This window comes from Egretta garzetta, unplaced genomic scaffold (assembly GCF_000687185.1).
Source record: "Egretta garzetta isolate BGI_Z169 unplaced genomic scaffold, ASM68718v1 scaffold397, whole genome shotgun sequence".
NCBI lineage: Eukaryota > Metazoa > Chordata > Aves > Pelecaniformes > Ardeidae > Egretta > Egretta garzetta.
The window spans coordinates 7,319,803-7,337,744 of NW_009260493.1; the positions used below are offsets into that span (position 1 = coordinate 7,319,803).

The following is a 17,942-nucleotide window of genomic DNA, read 5'->3' on the forward strand; positions in this document are numbered from 1 at the left end:
CAACCCCTGGAATGCGCCACTAGTGACGGGTCTCCAGATCGATTTCATGCGAGTGGTTACAAACCTCTGGTCCCTGCAGCTCAGCCAATATCCAGGTCACTGCACTGTCTGCTTGCACAGTCTATGCTTCTTCAGTTTGTCTGTAAGAATGTTACGGGATACAGTGTTGAATCTCTTGCTAAATTCAAGGGTAATGACATACGCTGCTTTCCCATCCCAAAGAGGTACACGTAAAGTTTTGTCAAGAGTATGGTTAGAATTACTAGCAAAAAGGAATAAATTTTGACAAATAGTAATTAACAAAATAAGTACCACAAAGCAGATACAAGTCATGGATTAACTTGTTTCTTATGTGTTATGTATAAAACACATAAGATGTGAGCGAGATTTCTTAAAATTTAACAACTAATTTAAATTTAAGAAAATGTGTATTGTGTTAAATTTGAGAGGAAGGCACTAAGCTTAGGTTTTGTTACTGTCCATCCTGATAGCCTGCCAGTTGGAATTTTTCATTAAGAACATAACTCATTTTGCCACATCAGGGGTTATTTTGTGTCTGCCTCAGTAAAGCTGTGCTGATCGCTATTTCAGTCATTTGAAAAGTTTGCTAGATGTGTGTCTGGAGAAAGTCATCCCCCTTTGAGTTTTGCCTTTGTAATTTGGATTCATGAAGTCTTATGGCTGGTCCTGTTTTTCACTCTGATCAAATTTCTCCATGTTATATATATAGCAGATTACTTTATTCTTACTTGATTATTGTTTAGGGAATCTGTCCCAAAAAGTATGTAATGTTTAAGCTGCTGAACTTTTTTTTTCTTTTTTTTGCTTCCAGTAATAAGAAAATTTGTGTAAGACGATAGCTCTGCTTATACTCATGCTTCAGTACTAATTTTATCGTACCCATCCTGTGGTGCTACTCTGCAGCACTGCACTGTAGCATTATGCAGGACTTTGTTTTAGACATTCCTGTCTTCTCCTTGTCATGTTCTCATCATTGTACCTCTTCCAGGATAACCCATTTCGTAGCTGTTATTTTTTAAACAAATAAGGAAGTAGCAAAAGCTCCAGCTTGCAATTACCCATTCTCTGAGAGACATTAAAATCCCCTCTGGTTTTGTTTGCCTTCCCTCTTAAAGATTGTGAGCATCTTTGGACAGTGAAGTCACCTTCCTATACTCTCAGGCACTGTTTTGCAGATCTGTGCATGCCATGAAAGAAATGGCCCACGTTTTTAAGCTTTATTCAGCAGTGACTCTTCAGTAACTCCCACTGTGTTCAGGGCATGTTTTCTAAAATAAGTTTTAGGTTTCAAGTAATTGTAATTAGCAGTGACCCTAACTGTTAATTATGTGGGAGATTTGAAGCTCGACTATAAATACTACACAGATATTTTCACTAAAATTTTGACTTCAATAAAACCAGTTAATTAAACTTGCTCTTAAAAATTAATTACGTATGTGCTAGAAACGTGATGGTTCTTGTATCTTTAAAAAAATCTCAAAAACAAAAAACACAACGCTTTGGCAGGGTTGAGAACAATTAGAAATTTTCTCTCCGTTAACACAACTGACAGTCAAAGGTGTTTTCCACCTATATAAAGTGAAAGCTTCAAAGCCCTCTTCTCGCTCTCTGAAGATATTAACAAAACTGACTCTGCATTTAAGTCCTCAGTTATATTTGATAGAGTATTTAAAACTTATTTTTTCAGTCTCAAGAACACTGAAATAAGTTTCTGCATCAAAGATACCAAAAATATTTATGCATCAACTAAATGCTCTTAAAATACTATTTTGATCCTTGTTCTTTTAGAAGAGGAAAAAGGAACTACATCACTCACATTTTTGCAGAGGTACTGCAGAAACAGTGTGAGAAGTTAAAGCCTCATATATATGTTGGTATCATTGATTACCTTTTTTCAACATTTCATACTTTCTCCCCAGCTCTGTAACATCTATCTTCATTTCTACCACAGTCCTGGAGGACTTTAATGGTGTTGGTTGGTTGGTTTTTTGGGGGTATTTATCTTGCTTCTGACATAATTTTGTGCCACTCAAGGAGGAATGTGTGTAGAAAGCTAGTTCAATGTGGCCTTATTCTTTTCACATCTGTTAGGGGAAAAAGAGACTCATGCAAACTACCACTGAAAATGTATCAAATGAATGACTGAATTCAGTTTTACTATTACAATATCCTAGTTTTCTAATTTGAGATGAACAATAATAAAATATCCTGAAGAGACTGTAGAGATACTAAAAATGACAGAGCATATATAAATTGAAGGTTGCGTGTATGTGTACTACATAGTCCAAGTATAACATGAAATGCAGTATTTGTAGTGTATCTCTGGCTATGTTTGGATCCAGGTTGGTGGCGTTTTCAAAGAGGACTGAAAGAACTGATTGACAGACAGAAGATGACTAGGAGAAAGCATGCGGTACAGCCAGCAGCATTGCCGGCTTTCCCCCACTGCTGGGCTGAAGTTAGATAATGCTGACCTTGAGGGACCATTTTGACTAGTGGGAGTGACAGCAGGAGCACCACTTGGAGAAATCTGTTTACCGGGCTCCAATCCATGCAGGCAATGGAATGGCACACAGAATACATACAGTAGTATGTTAGGATCAAAAAAAAGTAAATGCTGTATTTTATCAAATTTTAAAGTCGGAATGAAATGTCTTCCCATTTATTTTTTAAGAGTAATAGCTTGAGTGTGTGTAAAAGACTTCTTGTGGAGAATATCAACATAAGAAAAGAATCCTCAATTTTGTCTTGAAAGAATCTGGGTATATCTGTTCCCTGTTAAACTGTAATGTGTATTGCCTCATTAGCTCACCCAACAGCTTCATTTAGATTTGCTGTGATGGGGAAAGCAATTAAGCCTGCAGGGCTGCACAGATCAGAGCTATGGAAATGGTGTAGCAATTTGCCATAATGCCTAAGTCACTTTGAGATACTTCTTTTTAGCCTCACATCTTCTTAAAATAGGGGCCAGGGGTATATTGTGGTGAAGAGTACCAAATAAATGCCTAAAAGTGGTTCAGTGCCCACACTATTAGTTGAAAGTGATTTCGTTAGTATTGGTGAGTCTGATGGGTGCTTTTTTTTTTTTTTTTTTTTGTGGTATTGATTAAGAAAATAATAAAGTGACATTGCGAGGCCTGTGCAAAAGGGTTTTAGTAGTTTTTTGCCTGGTGGCTTGATATGTTTATCTTTTCCTGTTTATCCTTACCACTACAGAGGGCAACATGCAAGTTTCCTGTTCACTACAGGATAGTCAGGTGCTCCAGTAGGAGAAATGTCTTTGATTAGTAGTCTACTACCAGTTGTCCTTAAGTCTTAAACTGCATAGAAATACAGAACACTATTCATATGTCCTGTAGAGGTGCTGCCAAAATAGAAAGTGGTCTAAGAATACATGAGAAGAAATGTTTGCAGAATGGCTAGTTTCCTGCAAGCTACAGTCTACTTATAGTAGATTATGTCATGTGGGGTATGTATTAAAATGAAAGAAATAGGTGCTCGATACTTGTGTCTCACTTCTCAGTTATGTTTCTATGTTTTTAAGCAATTTGCTGTTTTCCTGCTCTGTCATGTGTTTGAAGAACTGATCCTGCCTGACACATTTTTCAGAAATGTAACCTTTTAAAATTTTTCAAGAGAATTCTTCTATTTTCATGGGGGTGGAATTTTTAAGTGTGGCCTTTTCATTTAATTATTCTAATGGGACAGTGGTTCTAAAAAATGGAATATTTTTTAGATGCTTATGGGTTTTTTGCATCCCTAAATGTAGAAATATGAATTGCTTTTTGTTATTATAATGAGTATTTAATTGCAACTTTGAAGAATTCTCATATTTTGCTGTACTTTTTAGAAGCAATTGAGTGCTAACTCTTTGATTGTATCAAGTATGTATGTTTTCTTTCTTTTTGGAAACTGAATCACTTAAACATCCAAACTGGGGCATGGTGAGGCTAACAGTAACATTTGAAAACTGTTGAGGAAGTGCAGAAAACTAACACTTTTCAAGTGAATAAACTTGGCTTATTTTAATCCCTGTTTTTTTGAGTATATTCTGGTTTTTTATTTTCTCTTATTAACCAAAGACAATACCTTTACATTCATGAAAAGGCTTTAACTATAAAGCACTGCATAGTCACAGAGAAATTATAATAACAGATTAAGTTTTAGATCCAATTACCAGATTTTCTCTTCATTTTTCAAAAGAGGGTAAGAGAACTGAGTAGAGATAAAGTGCAAGCTAAACACCACAGATCAGCTCTTTGGCAAGTGTGAACTGACTTAACTACACTGAAGCGGAGTAAAAATATTTTTACCCAAAGCAAAAGACTATTAGGTCAAAAATGTGGGTTTTTTTTTTTTTTTAATATATGCCTGTGTGCTAATTCGAATGGGAACTCCCCTGGGGAAAATGATCATTCATTTTAAGATATTTATATATCTCACTTTTACTTAGGGGAAAAGTACAAGAGAGAAGGGAGAAAGAAAATAAAACTTATTCTTTGCTCATAGCAGAATGGAAGAACTGAAAAATTCAACTTAAATATTTTTCTGAAAGTTAATTTTCTTTTAAAACAATAGAAACATCCATCATAAGTGGTTTTTTTTTTTTTTTTTATGCCTTTCTGGTTCTTTTCTAAGCTATTTTGCTATAACGTTTACATTTTGAAGAAACTGTGTCTCAGTTTCTTCAGTGCAAATAGATTACAAAGGCTCAGTTGTCACCTGCCGGCGACCTTTTGCATGCACTTCCCTGATCTTACTCCTCCTTGCTCAGTCACTAGGGCCATCTCTGGGATGTTCCACCTTGCAGCTGACTTTGGTGGTAAATAAAAATTAAGAGTACTGGGACACAGCTGTGCCCTCACTGTGGCTTGCAGGTGGGTCAGGCGTTCCACAGGGGAAAGCACTTCCTCAGAGCTCTGCGGCCCTGCTGTGCCACCAACATCAGTTGCCAGTGTCAAGAGTTTTGGCTCAAGGCACAAATACAGGACCTTGTTTTAAGGTAGAAGAGCTGAGTGTTTACATTTATAAAATGAATAGTAAAAATGATCTTTTTTTATCTGAAAATAAAAGGTGTATAAATAGATTCATCTAACCACAAAAATGTTCCAACAGAATTGTAAAGACATAGAGACAAAGCCATTAACATTAATGACAATCTAGTTCTTTGGGTTTAAAAGGTTGATTATCCAGTTTCCTCTATCTGATTGATAAGATGTTATAAATGTCAAAGAGTTTGTATTTTCTAGTTAAACTTGCTAGAATTGTTTATACTGAGATCAAAGATACACATGTTCCTTTACTATATGTTCTTTTTCATGTTTCTTCTAGGCAAGTTAATTAAAATATTTCACTAAAAATGACACTAAATACAGAGCACAATAACAGCAGTCTTTGAAGATTCCAAAAACTTTATCAAAAGAACACCATTTATATTTACTTGAAATTGGTGTATGTTAGGGTAATTACTGCTGTGCCTTTAGGCTAAAGGAAGTACTCTCAGCCAAATTATACAAGGGTGTGGATTAAATGAAGCATTACTCTCTGTTTGGCAGCAGTGGCTATAGATTGCAAAATCAGGGTGTGACGTAGTACTGTGGAAAGACTCTGCCAAAAGTGATTTGGCCTGAGTATGCCCTTACTTTCTCAATTATGTGAATACTAAAACAACCAAATCTAATTAATTCCAAAGTAGAAAGGTCCTGTTAACTGTTTTCAGTCTGAGCTTGTCTGTGCTTTCAAATAGAGCTCATCTGTATTTTTTTTGAGCTATTGAGCCACAAGACAGCAAGTATTGACAAAGTGCATGCTTAAATGGAATTCTAGATGGTTTCAGAGTTGGAAACAGTTCTTTGGCCCAAGAGCTGTGCAGTAAAGTATCAATTCCCTGTTCAGCAGAAAGTTCAGGTCAACAAGGATGCTGTCTGTACAGCAATCGGCATAAGTGAATAAGATGAGGAAATTGATCCTTCCTTGTGTTGCTCCAATCCTTCTGTTCCTATCATTTCCAGAGGAGCTGGGAGGACTATGCAAAAGACCCAGTAGTAGCCATGGTGCACAGGAGGAAGGCATCTCCCTCTCCCAGGAGGAGACCTAGGTCCTTTGACTTCATTCCTGGTTTTGAAAAAGGAGCAAAAACCAAGTACCTTAAAAAAAACCCCAAACACCCATGTATTTTTAAGGTATGCTATCCATTGTTTTTTGGTATACATACATACTTTTTCAACTACTTTAAAAGCCCTTTGCTAATTCTGTAGATAGATTTTTATCTGTGGGAAACAACTAAACTTCTGTGGATTCAATATGTAACTGTTGTTACCCTCATTGCTGAAGCACCGAGTTCAATGACAGCAAGCTTCTGTCGCATGATTCATTCTACTGATACAACACCTTTTAAATTAACTTTGAGTATCTGTGGTCCATATTATGCTCTGCGGTAGACTGTTGTACCAATGTAGCTTGATACTGATCATATTGGTCCTGTAGTAACTAATGATAGAGGATGGTGGCTTGGGAAAGCATTAAGAAAGCAGAAGGCATGTATAGAGAAGTGAAGGCCTCTATGGGTAAGTAGTAACTTCCATGATGTATTGTCACCCAACCTAGTGACTTGGTATAATTTACTGAGCTGGCCTCAACGTGCTGCTTTGATCCAGATGAAACGAGAGCTTCACTGGAACCTGCCTCCTCACTGTTAGCTTGCTTTTTTGCTCACTGGAGGTTGTAAGGAACAGTGACTCATTGCTCATTGGCTTCAAATGAGATGGTAGAATTGCTTTAGAACTCTACTACTGAAAACTTGTATTTGAGTGTTTTCTGCAGCCTTATGGCATGCTCCAGTGAAGGAATAGATTGCACAGGTTCCTTCCTCATCTTTTCCCCTCACTATTAGGGCTCAGTTTCTTCAGTTTTTACTTCCTTGGCCAAAGAAAAAAGATCTGAATGACACATAATAAGCAAATTCAAAAAACCTCTTTAGAGTCTTTCCTGCTCACTTGACCCCAGGCTTTGCTCTGGTGGGCCAGGCAGTCTTTCTGCAGAAGACTCTTACTCAAGACTGTGTAACAGTATTTGAAACTATATCTCATCTGAAGATTGATTCCAGCATATCGTGTCCCCATATGCTTCTAGATATCACAACCCCTTTTCCTATCCTGTCAGTATCTTCTGTTTTGAAGAGAGGGTCAGTGTCTCTATTTCAGCTGTCTATGCTGGCTTCTGGTGCCTCTGATTGTGGGGGTTTTTTCCAGATTAGCTGAAGGGTGTAGCAGTGACATACGTTGATACAAGTCTTTCTGGAATCCGTTCGGAGCCTGACTGGTCAAAGGAAGCAGACTGCTGCAGCTAATATGCCAAAGAATAAAATACAGAAAATTGGAGCTTACTTAATATATGTTCAGCATCTTTTGGTGTGATAAATTACCTAGTAGCAGAAAACATTTTGAGAATTCTTTTGCCAAACTTGTGGTTGTCACTGTCCACCAGTAGAGCATAAGAAGTGATTCCCCTAGCTTTTTTTTTTTCTAGCAAGGCCTGTAACTGCTAAGATTCACTTGGTAAGATGACATATTTTCTACTGTTTTCAGGTGAAGATCACAAATAGGCTATGTTTTCCTACTCCTTGCAGCTTTGATTTTTCATTTATGGATAACCACATTTAAGCAGAGTTCATCTCTAATTAAAAAAGGATGGTCTTGTCCCTAAAGTGGTTTTGGTTTTTAGGCTGTCTCAGTTCAGAGGAGGTATCAGTGTGGTCTGTCAACTCCTTTACTTGTTCAGGAGCATCTGCTGTAACAAACCGCTACCTTATCTAGTTAGTGGTGTCCCTGCTCACTGCAGGGAGGTTGGACTAGATGATCTCTTGGGGTCCCTTCCAACCCAATACATTCTATTAATTCTATGATAACTTCTGTGTGGTGCATATTGCTAGTTGAAGAACTTCTCTTGTGAGCCAGGTGCAAGCTAAAACTGAGTTAGTATTTATCTCCTTTAAGGCACACTCTTGGAATTTTTCATTTTAGAAATATATTCAGAACTTGTGTTTTGAACTATATATTGATTAACTAGTGGTAACTTTTTACCTTTTGCGTCAGCAGTTCAATTTAACAATAAGTTCAGCCCAACTATATTTGCTTGAGATTTGGCTGCTTCTGCATAAAAAGCAGAACCATCAGGAGAAGCAAGATAATTGTGCTAGTTATTTGGAAAATCTGGAGTGCAGTGCCCACTTAATACACATCTATAATATACCACACCATGTGTACCTTGATACCAGTACTTTATTGGAGAGTTGTTTTGCTTGTGTTAAAGAGCATAAGGATGCTTCCCTTTTTTTTTTTTTTTTTTTTTTTTTTTTTGTCTATTCATACATGTAAAGGATCTTCAGCAATTGAAATTGTGGTTTGAATTAAGAATCTTCCTGCAAATCAGCTTTTCTTACCAAAACACATCATTTTCAGGGTAAGTTCCAGGAATCCCGCAAAGAGAACAAGGTGTGTCCAGCATTGTCTGTATCACCAATTCCAGAGTTAATGATTTGGCACTTGTGAATAGGCAAAAAGCATGTAGGAAGGTTTAACAGCTGTGCGCTTTTATGTGATCAGGGCTATTAAGGCATATGCTTTGAGAGTTCCAAACTTGCAGAGTGTTACTAGACTGTTCTCTGTGTTTTGTACAGTTTGGCCTTTTGAAGAAATGTATGTTTGTGTAGCAGTTAGAAATTAAGTCAGTTTTAAAGAAAGCTAGATATCTTTCACAATGCATAATGTATAGAAATGCGTTACTTTCATAATAAACTATGGAGAAGAATTTCCTGTTCCTGAATATTCAGACCTCAGTAATCCCCTTTCTCTACTGAGGAGTATGAAAACTTAGGAATTGCTGCTTTCGCTTGGATTTTGGGTTATCGGAAATGCAGTATGAGCATAGTCAGTAGCAATTTTAGCTGCTGCTGTCAGTCAAACCAGAGGGGATGCACGATGTAACTAAGCTTATATGTTAAAATACTGCAGTTTTTATCAGTTTGGCACTGCCTGTGTGATGATGTGAAAAAAGCTTTCATGTTACTATATTAAGTACTTAATCAAATTGCATTTCATGATACAATATTTAGTCAAATGGTATTTCTATATTCATTCTGAATTTAATTTTCATTACTATTTCTGTTTCCGTCTTTAGACTTGCTGTGCAAATATTCTTGGTTGTAAAATTCCTATACAAATGAGATACAAATTCACTGGATATGACTGTAACTTCTACTTGCTGGCTTGACACTGAGAGAGTGTAAAGTCTTACTTTCTTCTAAAACCAGTTGCAGTGATCTGGGTTGCTGATTGAACCCTGGAGAGAAGTCTTTTCTCTCCAGGATATCCAGAGTTCTGGAAATGTGGTCTTAGCTCGAAGCTGGACACAGTCCCTCTTTAGGAACCTTCCTTGTTTTGGTTTTCTGTCTTTTACCTCTCTTCAGATCAGGTACCACTTTGTAAATGAAAGGCCTCCTAATGATGGTCTTTGCGAACAGTTTCCTTTCCGTGCTTATTTTTTGCATATCCTCCACCTAAGACCCAAAGAAAAATGTGTCTAGAACAGATTGCTTTTCAGCTTTTTGTCAAGTGATAATTCAGGCTTTCTGCCAGGGTCCCCTGTGCTAGAAGGCGGCCCTTAGTGGCCAAGTCATCTTTTTTGCTTTCTCCAAGCAGCACAACATTTAATGTCTACATGTTTGTATAATCAGTGTAACTTCTGCTAGAGTACTTGTATGGTGGCTGAAGGCCGAGAGTATAGCAATAGTCATACTTTCTAAAAAGCATTCTAAAAATCCACTGCTGTAGAAGTAGTAGCAGGTTGCTATTGCATTGTAGAAAACTTTGCAGACCTTGTAGGTGAAGGAAACTGAAAAATCGTCACTGAAATCTGTGCCCAACTGGATCTGCAATGTGTTGCTTTCATGTTGGACTTAACTTTTCAGTGTATTTTCCTCTGGAATAGGTGATACCAGTATTAGTCTGAAGCACTTTGTCATATATTATTTACAAGGAAGTGTATTCAGATTTTGTTACCAAAATTGCTACAGGCCATTTTATTTCCATATGCAGTTGGAAACTAATTAGAAAGGACTGACTTATTCATACAGGTTCTAATCACTGATACATAGAAAAAATTTTCTTAGAGTAGTTTGCTCGTAAATTGTCTGAAAAACTCAAAAGTGTGCATGTACAAAAACTCACATGTGGTAGTTCTGCTTCACCGCACTCCCGTTCTCACGAAATATCTGACAAATCTGGTTTCTGAGCTGTAAAATGGAAAGTAAACTTGGGAATATATTTTAAAGACATAGATTCTGTTTCTGAAAATACGACTGTATCTGCTGTGAACTTTTTTTCTTATTCTTTTGATTTTTAGACCATATTCAAATTCTTATGTAATGGTTTTCTGATTTAGTGTCTGCCAATAGTCCTGCATTTTTCAGGTTTAATAATGTATGAATTGTTTGGCATTGCCATGGAATTTTCTGGTAATAGTTTCTCAAAATTAATACTCAGTACTGGCTGAAAGTGCCAATTTAATGAAGAAGATAGGCTAAATACAAACAACTGGCTATTCTGGTCATGATAAAGACCTGAAACATTAAGCTGACTTACTTTTTCCAGCATATTGTATATGATGTTGCCGATACTATTTTTCTTGAATGCAAATGTAAGAAAATTGCTACATTTGTTCTTCAAGCAGTTACAAGATTTTTTTTTTTTTTTTTTTTTTTTTTTTTTTGTCAAGACTTGATTTCACATTGTGAGGCTACCGGGTAATATGGAAACTCAGTAATTCATGCAGTAACTGGCTATTTTTTCTTAGCTGAGGAGACTTTGCATTGCAAAAATGTCAGTGGCTGATTTTGAAAAGTATTTGTGGTATTCTAAGCATATTTTCTTACTTACAACTTTCCATTTGTAGAACAACAGGCTAATTTGGTTTAAGTAACTGTGGGTAGCTAGCTATTGCTGAATTTCAGTTGTGGGAGGAACCATGCAAAGTAAATTACTTTGTTTCCTTTCTTGCATAATTTTCATTCTTTGTTTTTTATCCCTAGTCAAGTATGTTTTTTTTAAAGACATGAGTAGACCTCCTGAGGTCAGTAGATACTTGACTTGAAGAGTTACAGATAGTGTTAATTTTTATTTAACTGTATTACATAAAAATTAACTGTAATAATAAATAGAATTTAACTGTACTACGTATTTTTAGGAAACAGATAAGCATAAATCCTGCTTAAGAGGTCCATTTCCTCTGATTCAGGGAGGGTAAGTTAATGCAGAAGCAAAAATATTACCAAATCTAGAAGTAAAGGGGACTGCAGTTTCTATATTTCATGAAGTATTTTTTGATAGGGTAACACCACAAGCTTTATTTAATATAATACAAAATAAGTTTCTTTTCAAATTTTATTTAGTTTGTTTGCTTTTAAATAAGCCTGGTGAGCTTAGCAAAACTAATAATGACTTTCTCGGGACATGTGCAGCACTAGGAGAAAAATAACTCTTACTAATACAAAGTATGCGTCATAGTCTGCATTTTCCTTACATATTTTTTTATCTGCTAATTAGAATTTGTAAACAATATTGCCAATCTGATTTCAGAATGCTGATGATATCTGTGCAGGCTTATTGGTGTTTGCTGTAGAAGTCATTTTCTGTTCTCTACATTGTAGAAAGAAACAACTGGATACTATAACCCCTGCTCATTTTCAGTTGTATCTAATGCCATTATGATGTAACGTTAGAGGTTGTCATAAATTAGCACGTTCCTGATTAGCATGAATTCAATAAATGTTCTTTACTTCAAAAGAATGCTTGGGGCACGTGCTACTACTTGCGTTGTTTATATATGGTACTGTAGAAACTTAACATTTGCAAGAAAAATGTAAGATGATGATTTGATAAGATTACTCAGAAATAATTAGGTGGGTGTGTAAGCTGCTAAATGTATTTGATTTTAATCTCTAATTAAAAAGTTAGATTTTTTAAATTGTTTTTGTGATGCAATAGTTTTTACTTCATTATACCTCTTGTAAATAGGGGCCAAATTCTGCCTGTTCGTTGTGCCTAAGTACAGGATAAATGTATTGGTATGAAACAGTATTCTCCTCAAGGCTAGTGACAGACTATCTCCATAGCTTTCTGGAGGACTGTTCTAAGATTCAGAGCAAATACATGTTTGTGCCCTTGTACACCTTGGGCCAGGAATGAAAATGATGGCTAACCCTGAACAACTATCTCTATGCATTCTTTTGGCTGATGGTAGATATAATTATGTTGTGGGATATGGCACTGCCAGAAGCTTACTGGGTTTTTTGTGTTAGCGCCGTCTGATTCTGAGGTCTCTTATGTGAGGATTGGAGTTAGTTGATGTTACAGTGAAGGTATTTCTTTGTGGATCTACAGGTGTGAATTCAAGCCTTGCGCCATTCCACTGCTCCGGCGTTCACATAGCTCTGCTGCAAGGTTGTACTCAGTCATTTGGGCTGGGGAATCGGAGACAACCAAATGCAGTAGCTAGAGATAACCGCACCAGTCCTTGGATAAGAAAGTTACTACACACTAGACCAGTTGCCTTTCTCAGTTTAGGAAGACTGTGACTGACTCATGGTTTGAGAAGCCAGAGTTCGTCTAATACCTGAGTTGGGGCATCTACTGGAAAATCACGTGCTGCTATGAAAGAAGCTGCAGCAGTGTGTATGGAACTGCAGGGTACTGAATGGTGTAACTCCCTAGAGTTACTTTTCTAGATAACTTTTTTAATACAGCATTTAGTAAACAGTTGGTTAAAAAGGTAAATATTGCATACTTTTTTTTTTACTGAAAGTTTACCCTTCTGTGCAGACTTTTCTGTATAGCATGGTAATTTGAATAGCAACCACAACCTGATCTATTGACGTAAGTTCCCAAGTTTCTTTTATTTTGTAAGTTTTCAAGTTTTCATTGTATTAATGGAGATGGGGAAAGAAAACAAAAAGAAGTTCTGCTTTTCCACCTGTCAGCACAACTCTGTTTTGGCTTAATGGCGGGGGGAGGGAGGGAGGCAGACGGTGTGGGGTGTGTTTTGTTTTGTCATTGCCATCTAGATCAATCTCTCCGCTAGCTGGAGGAGTGACATCTGGCAGCAGTAGAGCTAACCCACCCCAGCCCCCTATATCTAACTGGTAAAATAAATGAATAGAAGTTTCTCTATATAATTTATAGAAAGTAAGACAGTAAAGAGAGAGGGATTTTGTGTTTTGGTTTTAAGTGGATAGATTTATGTTAAGAAATTGGACCCTCTCTTAGAAAATTAGAACAACATTGAGGAGATAGTTCAGCCTTTTCCAGATGCTCTGACAGAAGAAAAAAATGGGGAAAAGACAACGAGAGGGCTAGTAACAGCATAGGCTCACCTGCTGTTGAGTGGACTTCTATCAGTGCAGAATACATTGCAAGAATCTTACGGGTGTTTGTAGAAGTCCTTTGCATTCAGTAGTGATGCCATCACAGCACTTCTGTATATACACTTAAACATAGCATGTGAGAACAGTCTATTCTGAGAATACACATTTTAAGTGGCTTGCAAGATATGGGCTGTCAAGAGAATTAAGCATTTATTTTGGCATTGTATTAGTTACAAAGAGAACACTTATTTTAGAAAGAATCTTAAAACTACTCTGTTCCTTGTCTCACTTTGAACTGCTTTTGAATGTGGTTTTCTTGCTCTACCTTCAGCCAAATGTGTTCCGAAGTAATTTTAAAAGCCATGATACAGATTAAACTTCATCGAAACAGTTTTCAATACATCTTGGTCCTATCCATTCTCCTGTTCAATTTGGAATATGTTCAAAATCTTAGGTGCTAGACCAAATTATACAGAGCAGAATTTGAAGTACAGCATTGGATATTAGTGAAACATCCATTTTGCTGGTAAAACAAAAAGGCATGGATGTGTTAAGTGGGTGCATCCATTTCTTTAATTTTATGTGAACTGCGTCTGAAAATGTTTGCGGTGGGTTTTGAAAGTATTTGCGATCCTGTGTTTAAGTAAAGGAAAACAGGTTCTTATCCAATATATAAACAATCTTTTTATTTAATGAATTCTGTTTGATCTATTAAAGCATAATTGTTGTGAGGATAAAGCCTTTGAGGGAAGATTAATATATATTTAGATCATTACAAAATGATCTTCTTTCTCTTTATTTTTCAAGCTAGGTAAAATATAAATTAGAGAAAGAACTGAGTAATACTGCTTTTAATTTTAAAAAAACCCTCAGAAGTAATTTCCTTTGAAGCCTAAAGTAGAGATTCTACTGCATACTAAAAGATCTTTTGGTCACAAGGGTCGTACTTCTGAATAGGTGACTGTGCTGAAAACATAATTCTGTTTACTGGGAAGAGATTTAAAACCACAGATGATGAGTAGGAAAAGGACTGAACTGATACAGACTTATTCATCTCCTATCTGAGCAGACTTTTTTCCCCAGTGTTTGTTGTTCATTTGGGTTTATTTTTACTATGCTGTGTTGCAAGAAGATACAATATGAATTATAAGAATGTCTGCAATAAGAAATACCATTTCCTAGAGGCATGGTTTTATTTTCATGTCTTTCAGGATTTCTTTGTGGGTTTCTTCGACATTAATAATTAGTATAAACTGAAAGTAAAACTCAATTAAAAATAATGTGGAACTGCAATAGGTAAGATTTCTTTCTCTCTGTATGCTTTAGAGGGGTTCATCACAGATCACAGACATGTCTGAATATTATCTTTTTTCCATTTTTTTTAGTTATTTATTTGTTCGTGGGTATTCTGTGATTTTTATTTATTTATTTATTTATTGAGGATTTTCCAGGATAAACCTTTGGATGATTTCATTAAGTGTAGACTTCATGAGTCTAGAATCCTTGGGAGATTTATGGTGCACAAATGCCTTTATTAATTAAAAGAATTAATTTATCAAGAGCATTTCACGAAGGGAGAAAAAGCCTTCTTTTGAAAAGTTAATTAAAACATAAATTCTATAATTAATGTTTTCTCAGCCTCTATTAAAAGAGGAATTTTTCACGTAAACGTTTAATATTGGGTGATTGTAGGCACTCTGGTAGGATAATAGTGGAATTATGTGACTCCCTCGAAGCACTTTTTTTTTTTTTTTTTCCCCCTGTTCTGGCTCTTTTGCTATTAATTTAAAACAAATATAATAGCTAAAGATGCTGTTATTTAATAGGAAATGTTCTTAGTTATTACAAGTGCTATTTTGGGGCATTGTTGCTGTTATCATACAAACTTCTGTTTAAGTCTTAATCTGCTTGGAAGTGAACTCATCTACTTCCTGTGTATTTCAGCCCAACTATTTAGAATTTGATCAATTCACACTAATGTGCTTATCTAGAGCAGAGGGTAGTTTTTTAGTGAAAGCATGCAATAAAACTGGGAACTTGGTAGTACAGACATGCATTTTTGAACAGGAGGACAACTTCTTGGTTTCTGTCGTCTTCTTTTCTCTTTAGTTGCAATGATACTGGCAGAGAATATATTGCCAGAAGTCACTCAGGGGAACTAAGGATAGACTTTCAGTTCACTGTTCAAATTGTACAGGAAACGAATACAGTTTCAGACTCCCTCTCAAGGCAGACAGCTATATTGTTTTTCGAAAGATACCAGTTCTTTGGCAGGCATTTACCTAAATCAGCACATGCTTGGACTCACAAAATAATCATAGCGAGAGGATTATGTGGACTATAGAGAAGAGCTGTCCTGCTGTTCAGTTGTGTCAATGTGAAATTTCTGCTCATTTGAGAAAAAGTTATAGCATCTATTACTTTGAGACATCTGACATTGCATTTAGACACTAGCAATAGGTTCTTCTAGAAATAATTTATTCTTCTCATGTAAAATTCCATATAAAGAAGACCTCTGAAGAATGAATGCAGCGTGATAGGGAATACAGTAGTTCTAATGTTAATACTTTCACAGGGAAGATTAGCTGAACAGCAAATGCAGTTAAGAAAGATTGGCGGAGGGTTCAAGTAAACCCTCTGAATCAAGAAAAATGCTTCTCCATTACAGATTCTGAAGCATCCTTAAGACAGTTTAAATAAACTGGTTGTTGGTTTTTACAGGTTTGACCTTACAGGGGATTTAATGCCCTTTATGTAAGCTCAGGCTAAGTGAGAGTCCCAGCAGGTCATGGTGTCCTGTAACTTCACTTTTGGATGAAGTAGAAATGTCCTTTTGCAATCCTGACCTCAATTTCAGTACCTCACTGTAGTAGTTGAAAAGTCTGCACAGCCTGGATCAGAGATAACCAGAACAAGCACTGCTGAGGCTGTTAGTCACACCTGCTCGGTGTCATTTACACGCTTCATCAAGCATGGAACCACCTCAAGCCCAATAGCTGTGTAAAATTGCTTTGAAAATGTACTGCATCGTTTGAGAAAGGAGGGATGAATATTCCCGTGCTTGTTTTGTGAATGAGGAAGATTTGAACAGTTCGATTTCCATTTTATCTTTTTTTTCTTTTAGTATGACTGTTCTGAACGTAGGAGCTACTAAAGGAATGCTTGATAATTGAAAACAACTAATGGATAACAGTAAAGACTAGTTTGGGGTAACCAATAAGCTTGATCAATATGAACAAATAGTGTTGGCTCTGTCCAAAGTAAAATGTCTGCATGATAAAAAAAAAAATCTGGGGGGGCTTGAGTTTGTGGTTTTTGTTTTTTTTTTTTTTAATTCAAGGACTTGATATGACACTTGTATGCAATAGTATATCCATATGTAGTATCACATCTGTAGCAGCTTGTTTTGTAACTGTGTAAGTATGCAGATAATAATATTAATAGGATAATATCCCCACTGACTTTTGGTGTTAGTGCTGAACAAATGTTTCAGCAAATAGCTTATTTTAAAAAAAGGTAAGCTTTGGGTCTGCTGTCTTTGAGTATGGGTTGAATTCAGAAAACAGTTTCTGTTCTCGTCTCTTTCCTCTTCTCAAAAGAGATGGGAAAAAGTAATAAAATCAAAGTCAGCATTTCAAAATGAAGCATTTCAGAATTTATACAAGCTTTTCTGAAATTATTAAGATCACAAAATTTTTAATTCATACACAAAATTGAAAAATCAGTTATTGCACTTTTTTAGGATTTCTCCCAAGTACAAAATTATTCACATGCAGCTCTGCAGGAGCATGGTTTAACTATGTTTGTTTGAGCTTGCAGCTTTTCTTATATTTACAAATATCTGAATATCTTAACAATTAAACATTTATGAGTAAATCTCCTGTGAAAGTCTAAACCACTAGGCTTTAGAAAGTACACTGTAGGTGGAGTTGTGCAAGCTTCCTTGTGGAGCTGTGCCAGTACATGGGAATGTGAATCTGAAAATTTCTCTTTATTCAGATACTGGACTCCTCAAGAGTAGGCTTTTGGAGTGGCAAATGAAAATGAGTTTTCAGAAGTTATTCCGCTTTGAAAACAAAACTTGTTTCAAATCTAATGTGTCTCAAAGAAAATCCAGTGAGCTTAACTCTGTGTTGTCTGGCATCTCTATATTTGAGAAGCCGTTCTCCGGTGAAGCAGTAGTATTTTTCATTGTTGTATTCAACAACTTTCAGATTTTCGTATCTTTTCGTTTTAAGATGTTTCTTAAGTATACAGCTGAGGAGACCAATAACAAAAAGATAAATCCATAGATGATGAAAGGATTTTCCTGAGCTTAGTAGTTAACATAATAGTTTGAAAAGAAAAGAATTTACAAGTACTTGTTCAAATGCACTATGTAGAGAGTGAATAAAATAAACAGCAAGATGTGTTGTGATAGGAACTCAGATGATCAAAGGGAACTACTGAATAGGCATAGTTATTCTTTCAGATAAAATAAGGAAGTAATTCCTTTGAGAGTTTT

The 17,942-nt window shown here is 36.1% G+C and overlaps 1 protein-coding gene across 1 annotated transcript in view; it reads left to right on the forward strand.

The window, feature by feature from the left end:
- The window catches only part of AHI1 (Abelson helper integration site 1), a 97,468-nt gene that overhangs the window by 52,965 nt on the left and 26,561 nt on the right, over positions 1-17,942 (forward strand).